The following is a 9,106-nucleotide window of genomic DNA, read 5'->3' as shown; positions in this document are numbered from 1 at the left end:
TAGAACAAAGTATGACTCTATATGAATGCTTCGGGCGGTGTACCGGGATATGCAATGAACCAAGAGTGACATGTATGAAAGAATTATGAATGGTGGCTTTGCCACAAATACTATGTCAGCTACATGATCATTATGACAATGATGAACGTGTCATGATAAACGGAACGGTGGAAAGTTGCATGGCAATATATCTCGGAATGGCTATGGAAATGCCATAATAGGTAGGTATGGTTGCTGTTTTGAGGAAGATATAAGGAGGTTTATGTGTGAAAGAGCGTATCATATCACAGGGTTTGGATGCACCGGCGAAGTTTGCACCAACTCTCAATGTTAGAAAGGGCAATGCACGGTACCGAAGAGGCTAGCAATGATGGAAAGGTGAGAGTGCGTATAATCCATGGACTCAACATTAGTCATAAAGAACTCACATACTTACTGCAAAAATCTACAAGTCATCAAAAACCAAGCACTACGCGCATGCTCCTAGGGGGATAGATTGGTAGGAAAAGACCATCGCTCATCCCCGACCGCCACTCATAAGGAGGACAATCAAAGAACACCTCATGTTTCTAATTTGTTACATAACGTTTACCATACGTGCATGCTACGGGACTTGCAAACTTCAACATAAGTATTTATCAAATTCACAACTACTCAACTAGCACAACTTTAATATTACTACCTCGATATCTCAAAACAAGCATCAAGCATCAAACTTCTCTTAGTATTCATCACACTCATAAGAAAGTTTTTACTAGTCTTGAATACCTAGCATATTAGGATTATTTAAGCAAATTACCATGCTATTTAAAACTCTCAAAATAATATAAGTGAAGCATGAGAGAATAATAGTTTCTATAAAACAAAAGTTACCACCGTGCTCTAAAAGATATGAGTGAAGTACTAGAGCAAAAACTATATAACTCAAAAGATATAAGTGAAGCACCTAGAGTATTCTAATAATTTCTGAATCATGTGTGTCTCTCTCAAACGGTGTGTACAGCAAGGATGATTGTGGTAAACTAAAAGGCAAAGACTCAAATCATAAAAGACGCTCCAAGCAAAACACATATTATGTGGTGAATAAAAATATAGCCCCAAGTAAAGTTACCGATGGAAGTAGACGAAAGAGGGGATGCCTTCCGGGGCATCCCCAAGCTTTGGCTTTTTGGTGTCCTTAGATTATCTTGGGGTTCCTTGGGCATCCCCAATATTAGGCTCTTGCCACTCCTTGTTCCATAATCCATCAAATCTTTCACCCAAAACTTGAAAACTTCACAACACAAAACTTAACAGAAAATCTCGTGAGCTCCGTTAGCGAAAGAAAGCAAAACACCATTTCAAGGTACTATAATGAAGTCATTCTTTATTTATATTGGTGCTAAAGTAACTGTATTGCAACTTCTCTATGGTTTATAAACTATTTTACTAGCCATAGATTCATCAAAATAAGCAAACAACACACGAAAAACAGAATCTGTCAAAAACAGAACAGTCTGTAGTAATCTGTAACTAACACAAACTTCTGGAACTCCAAAATTTCAACCAAAATAGGAAGACCTATATAATTTCTTTATTGATCAGCAGCAATTGGAATAAATATTTTATCACGTTCTGGTGATTTTTAACAATTATTTTCGTGAACAGAAAGTTTCTGCAATTTTCAGCAAGATCAAATAACTATCATCCAAGAAGATCCTATAGGTTTAACTTGGCACAAACACTAATTAAAACATAAAAACAAGTCTAACCATAGGCTAGATCAAACATTTATTCCTAAACAGAAGAAAAAAAGAAAAAAACTAAAAATAAAATTGGGTTGCCTCCCAACAAGCGCTATCGTTTAACGCCCCTAGCTAGGCATAAAAACAAGGATAGATCTAGGTATTGCCATCTTTGGTAGGCAATCCATAAGTGGCTCTCATGATAGATTCATATGGTAATTTTATTTTCTTTCTAGGAAAGTGTTACATGCCTTTCCTTAACGGAAATTGGAATCTAATATTTCTTTCCTTCATATCAATAATTGCACCGATCGTTCTAAGGAAAGGTCTACCAAGAATAATAGGACATGAAGGATTGCAATCTATGTCAAGAACAATCAAATCTATGGGCACATAATTCCTATTTGCAACAATAAGAACATCATTAATTCTTCCCATAGGTTTCTTAATGGTGGAATCCGCAAGGTGCAAGTTTAAAGAGCAATCATCAAAATCACGAAAACCTAACAAATCGCACAAAGTTTTTGGAATCATGGAAACACTAGCACCCAAATCACACAAAGCATAGCATTCATGATCTTTAATTTTAATTTTAATAGTAGGTTCCCACTCATCATAGAGTTTTCTAGGGATAGAAACTTCCAACTCAAGTTTTTCTTCATAAGATTGCATCAAGGCATCAATGATATGTTTAGTAAAAGCTTTATTTTGACTATAAGCATGAGGAGAATTTAGCACGGATTGCAACAAGGAAATACAATCTATCAAGGAGCAATTATCATAATTAAATTCCTTGAAATCCAAAATAGTGGGTTCATTAATATCTGAAGTTTCGATTTCTTCAATGCCACTTTTACCAATTTTTGCATTAAGATCTAAAAACTCCGAATTTTTGGAACGCCTTCTAGGTAAAGGTGGATCATATTCAGTCCCATCATTGTCAAGATTCATATTGCTAAACAAATATTTAATAGGGGACACATCAATAACTTGATCTTCATCTTTATTTTCATAGGAAGTAGAAGAACACGCTTTTACAAAGCAATCTTTCTTAGCACGCATCCTAGCGGTTCTTTTTTGCATTCATCAATGGAAATTCTCATGGCTTTGAGAAACTCATTGATATCATGCTTAGGTGGAATAGATCTAAGTTTCAAGGAATCAACATCAAGAGAAATTCTATCAACGTTCCTAGCCAATTCATCAACTTTAAGCAATTTTTCTTCAAGCAAAGCATTGAAATTCTTTTGTGAATTCATAAACTCCTTAACACTAGTCTCAAATTCAGAGGGCATCTTATTAAAGTTCCCATAAGAATTGTTGTAGGAACTACCATAATTATTAGAGGAATTACTAGGATAAGGCCTAGGATTAAAGTTTCCTCTATACGCGTTGTTACCAAAATTATTCCTACCAACAAAATTCACATCCATAGATTCATTATTATTCTCAATCAAAGTAGACAAAGGCATATCATTTGGATCAGAAGAAACACTATTAGTAGCAAATAATTTCATAAGTTCATCCATCTTTACACTCAAAACATTAATTTCTTCTATTGCATGCACCTTTTTACTAGTAGATCTTTCAGTGTGCCATTGAGAATAATTAACCATAATATTATCTAGGAGTTTAGTAGCTTCTCCTAAAGTGATTTCCATAAAACTGCCTCCCGCGGCTGAATCTAAAAGATTTCTACAAGCAAAATTCAATCCGGCATAAATTTTTTGTATAATCATCCACAAATTCAAACCATGTGTAGGGAAATTACGTATCATTAATTTAATACTCTCCCAAGCTTGTTCAACATGTTCGTGATCAAGTTGCTTAAAATTAAAAATATCGTTTCTAAGAGAGATGATCTTAGCGGGAGGAAAATATTTAGAGATAAAAGCATCTTTGCATTTATTCCAAGAATCAATACTATTTTTAGGCAAAGACGAAAACCAAGCTTTAGCATGATCTCTAAGCGAAAAAGGAAATAGCTTCAATTTAACAATATCATTGTCCACATCTTTCTTCTTTTGCATATCACACAAATCAACGAAGCTATTTAGATGGGTAGCGGCATCTTCACTAGGAAGGCCGGCGAATTGATCTTTCATGACAAGATTCAACAAAGCAGCATTGATTTCACAAGATTCAGTATAGGTAAGAGGAGCAATCAGAGTGCTAAGGAAATCATTGTTGTTGGTATTGGTGAAGTCACACAATTTAGTATTATCTTGAGCCATCGTGACAAGCAAGCAATCCAACACACGAGCAAATGAAAAGCAAGCGAAAAAGAGGCGAACAGAAAAGAGAGGGCGAATAAAATGGCAAGGGTGAAGTGGGGGAGATGAAAACGAGAGGCAAATGGCAAATAGTGTAATGCGGGAGATAAGGGGTTGTGATGGGTACTTGGTATGTTGACTTTTGCGTAGACTCCCCCGCAACGGCGCCAGAAATCCTTCTTGCTACCTCTTGAGCACTGCGTTGATTTTCCCTTGAAGAGGAAAGGGTGATGCAGCAAAGTACCGTAAGTATTTACCTCAGTTTTGAGAACCAAGGTATCAATCCAGTAGGATGCCACGCACGAGTCCCTCGCACCTACACAAACAAATAAATCCTCGCAACCAACACGATAAGGGGTTGTCAATCCCTACACGGTCACTTACGAGAGTGAGATCTGATAGATATGATAGGATAATATTTTTGGTATTTTTATGATAAAGATGCAAAGTAAAATAAAAGGTAATAAAAATAACTAAGTGTTGGAAGATTAATATGATGGAAAATAGACCCGGGGGCCATAGGTTTCACTAGAGGCTTCTCTCGAGAGCATAAGTTTTACGGTGGGTGAACAAATTACTATTGAGTAATTGACAGAATTGAGCATAGTTATGAGAATATCTAGGTATGATCATGTATATAGGCATCACGTCCGAGACAAGTAGACCGACTCCTGCCTGCATCTACTACTATTGCTCCACACATCGACCGCTATCTAGCATGCATCTAGAGTATTAAGTTCATAAGAACAGAGTAACGCTTTAAGCAAGATGACATGACGTAGAGGGATAAACTCATGCAATATGATATAAACCCCATCTTGTTATCCTCGATGGCAACAATACAATACGTGCCTTGCTGCCCCTACTGTCACTGGGAAAGGACACAGCAAGATTGAAAACAAAGCTAAGCACTTCTACCATTGCAAGAAAGATGAATCTAGTAGGCCAAACCAAACTGATAATTCGAAGAGACTTGCAAAGATAACCAATCATACATAAAGAATTCAGAGAAGATTCAAATATTGTTCATAGATAAACTTGGTCATAAACCCACAATTCATCGGTCTCAACGAACACACCGCAAAAGAAGATTACATCGAATAGATCTCCACGAGAGAGGGGGAGAACATTGTATTGAGATCCAAAAAGAGAGAAGAAGCCACCTAGCTAATAACTATGGACCCGAAGGTCTGAGGTAAACTACTCACACTTCATCGGAGAGGCTATGGTGTTGATGTAGAAGCCCTCCGTGATCGATGCCCCCTCCGGCGTAGCTCCGGAACAGGCCCCAAGATGGGATCTCACTGGTAGAGAAGGTTGCGGCGGTGGAATTAGGTTTGTGGCTCCGTATCTGGTAGTTTGGGGGTACGTAGGTATATATAGGAGGAGGAAGTACGTCGGCGGAGCAACGTGGGGCCCACGAGGGTGGAGGGCGCGCCTGGGGGGTAGGCGCGCCCCCTACCTTGTGCCCTCCTGGTTGATGTCTTGATGTAGGGTCCAAGTCCTCTGGATCACGTTCGTTCCAAAAATCACGTTCCCGAAGATTTCATTCCGTTTGGACTCCGTTTGATATTCTTTTTCTGTGAAACTCTGAAATAGGCAAAAAACAGCAATTCTGGGCTGGGCCTCCGGTTAATAGGTTAGTCCCAAAAATAATATAAAAGTGTATAATAAAGCCCATTAATGTCCAAAACAGAATATATTATAGCATGGAACAATCAAAAATTATAGATACGTTGGAGACGTATCAAGGAACTGCGGGACTAGTCGAACTTGTCGACTCGATAGCATGCAGGTCGCTAGCCGCCGCGACGGGCCGGTCGATCACCTGGCTAAGGACCTGGGCCTCATACCCAGTCCTTGCCAGGCCCATCTCGTTATCACTCAACGCCAGCCCATCCCGGCCCAGAAGCTCATTTAAACTGTAAGAAGAATAGGTTAAGCACTACTAGGAAAAGGGCTATAGATGGAATGGCCACTAATGGCGCACCAGACATGTGGTGCGCCATTGCTATGTAGCAGTGGCGCACCATGTGCTGGTGCGCCATTAGTGTGAAAGACACTAATGGCGCACCAGACACACGGTGCGCCATTAGTAACATTTTTTTTATTTTTCCAAACATACTAATGGCGCACCAGGGCACAATGCGCTATTACTAGTGCGCACCAGCCACATAGTGCGCCACTATAATATTTTTTTTATTTTTTATTTTTTTGCAAAACTACTAATGGCGCACCGGGGGACAGTGCGCCATTACTAGTTTAAGCTAGTAATGGCGCACTGTTCTACGGTGCGCCATTAGTGTATATTTCATGGACACTTGATCTCGATCCCCCTCCATCTCGATCGCTATCCCACCTCGCCAGATCCGGTCCCCCTCGCCGCCGAGCACCCCCCGCTCCACCAGCCGCCGCCGCCGACTCCCCGCACCCTCCCCCGCTCCACCGCCGACGACCCACCGCACCCTTCCCTACTCCACCGCCGCCGACGACCCACCGCACCCTCCCCCGCTCCACCATCGCCGACGACCCACCGCACCCTAGCTTCCCTGCTCCACCGCCGCCGACGACCCATCGCACCCTCCCCGGCCCGCTCCACCGCCGCCGATGACCCCCTGCACCCTCCCCGGCCCGCTCCACCGTCACAAATGAATGCAACTAAAATTGCAAAAAAAAACAAATTTGATTATATTTTCAAATAACAAATTTGATGATATTTTCAAATAATAAATTTGATGATATTTTTTCATATTCATAAATATTTTCAAATAAATTATTAGATGCAACAAAAATAATAATAAAAAAATTACTTATGGCGCACCTCTGGCTGGTGCGCCATTGCTATATAATTTTTTTTTACTAATGGCGCACCCGTCATGGGTGCGCCATTGCTATGTAAAAAAACATTCTAATGGCGCACCACTTCGGGGTGCGCCATTAGTAAGTTTCCCCCCTTAGCTAACTCCTCCCTCTCCCTCGCCAGTCCACCCGCGCGCTCACCGGCCTGACCCACGACGCCGCCGCCCCGACCCCCGCCGCCCCGACCCCTGCCGCCCCCGCGCCCCCCACCACTGCAGCTCCCCCGCGCCACCGCCCCCGCGCCCCCGCGCCCCCCACCACTGCAGCTCCCCCGCGCCGCCGCCCCACCTCGTCTTCCACGCGCCAAATCGAGCGGCGGGCAGGTAAATCCCTCCTGACCCGCCGGCGTCCACCTCGACCTCCCTCCTCCCCTCCATTCCCTCCTGACTCCTCCACCTTCCCTTCTCTCTGCAGGATCGGACGAACTCCATCATCGAGCAGAACCGGGGCAAGCTCCAGCCCTACCCACCTGCGTCCAGTGCAGGTATGCTCATCCACCTACACCATCTACCAAAGTCACTGCAATCAAGAGTACACAAAGTCTAGATACACCTGTTAGTTGCTACTCCATCTAACAGTGCTGCCACCATGTTCCTGTCCTGTCAATCAAGAGTGCTACTCCATCTAACTGTTATGAGGGATTATGGTGAATTTGCAATGCAATGCCAGTACTACACCTGACGATTTGCAATGCCAGTGTGAATTTGCAGTGCAAAAAAATTGCCAGGTCTGCACAATCCAGGACTTTCATTTACCAAACCACCGAACTTAACAGATAACACAAGGGGGTACATTATATTAACAAACTGAGAAAATATGAACAACAAAGATCCATGAAAAAACCAAAAGTTACTCTAGGTCCTTTGAAGTTTGTTGTCTCCAAGTTTACAAAACACCCAACATGCAGAACCTTGGCTACAAAAAATTGAGAGCCACATAAATCGTTCACCATAATATTTAAGAAACTTAGATCCTAGAATGCACTATGGATACACCTTTTGTAAGGCGGGCTACCGAAATCGTTTCTTTGTCGTATGGTTGGAGAAAAGACCACAAAGACAAAACAAGGAAGAAGCACCAAGTGTAACATACTCATCGTAACTGCCACCATCAACTCGAGTTGAAGCACTAGATGACATGCTGATGGATCGAGAGCCATCAACCCATAAAGTATATGTCACAGCCCTAGAATCTTGCAGTGTAAATTGTGGCAATTAGTTGCATTAGTGAGCATCATGCATCGTCCTTCAATTTTTGAAACTTGAATTGGGGATTTTTAAAGCCTCGAAAGCGCATTTCTAAAAGAAGGGCAAGAACCTTGAAAATTGCATTCAATGAAACCAAAAATTTCCTTAATTAATGTTTAATAATTTTGGCAAGGGTTTGGTCCAAACCAAAAATATTGAACATTTTTAAGGATTTATTTTGGGCATTTGAATTTAAATCAATACTATATTTGAATTTGAACTTATGTTCAAATATATACTGAATATATGTTCAAACAGCCTGAAAGTTACCTGTAAGAGAAAAGTACCCACTTGGGGCAAGCACCAAATACTCTTAGGGAATTTGTTTGTTTGCTTCCCGTTATAACCGAACTAGTGGCTAGGACACGCCATGGGCGCGTCTCTTGAAGCGGTCTGGTGTGCACTTCTTTTGCTTATGTGCATTCATAGCTTTGGTTCAATCCTGGATGACACTTATGTGCATTCAGGTATGCCAGCAAGAAAATTCCTATTGTTAAATTCACTGAAAATTCAGTTAATTTGGCTTTACTGAAAACCTTACTGAAACTAAATTCAGTTAGCTGGGTCATCTTCCACTTGATAGGCTGGAATGATATCAGTGGCAATTATTTCCTATGATATGATGTAGCAGTAGTAGTAGTATATTGTGCTTAGGGCATGAATCATATGCAGCAGCAGTAGTAGTATTTTATGATGAGGTTGGAGATTATGACCCCCAAACTAAATCTCCTAGGACCACAAATCATACCATCTCATCCATATAAGAAGCTTGAACAGCACCTTAGCAATGAGGCACTACTAATTGGGCTGTTGTTTCCTCCCCAAAAGAAGGCATCTGTGTGTTGCTTCTCAACCCTGGTGCCTTGCAGGTGAGATCACCTGCTTTATAGCTTTCTCTTGCTGCATAGGAAAGGTATTTTGCAGTGCTCAAGCAAAGTGAGGATAGTTTTTGCACAACAGCTGAATGTAACTGAATTTTTGAACACATGAATTGTTTTTATGC

This window comes from Triticum aestivum, chromosome 5D (genome assembly GCF_018294505.1).
Source record: "Triticum aestivum cultivar Chinese Spring chromosome 5D, IWGSC CS RefSeq v2.1, whole genome shotgun sequence".
NCBI classification, from domain to species: domain Eukaryota; kingdom Viridiplantae; phylum Streptophyta; class Magnoliopsida; order Poales; family Poaceae; genus Triticum; species Triticum aestivum.
This window is presented reverse-complemented; position numbering follows the sequence as displayed.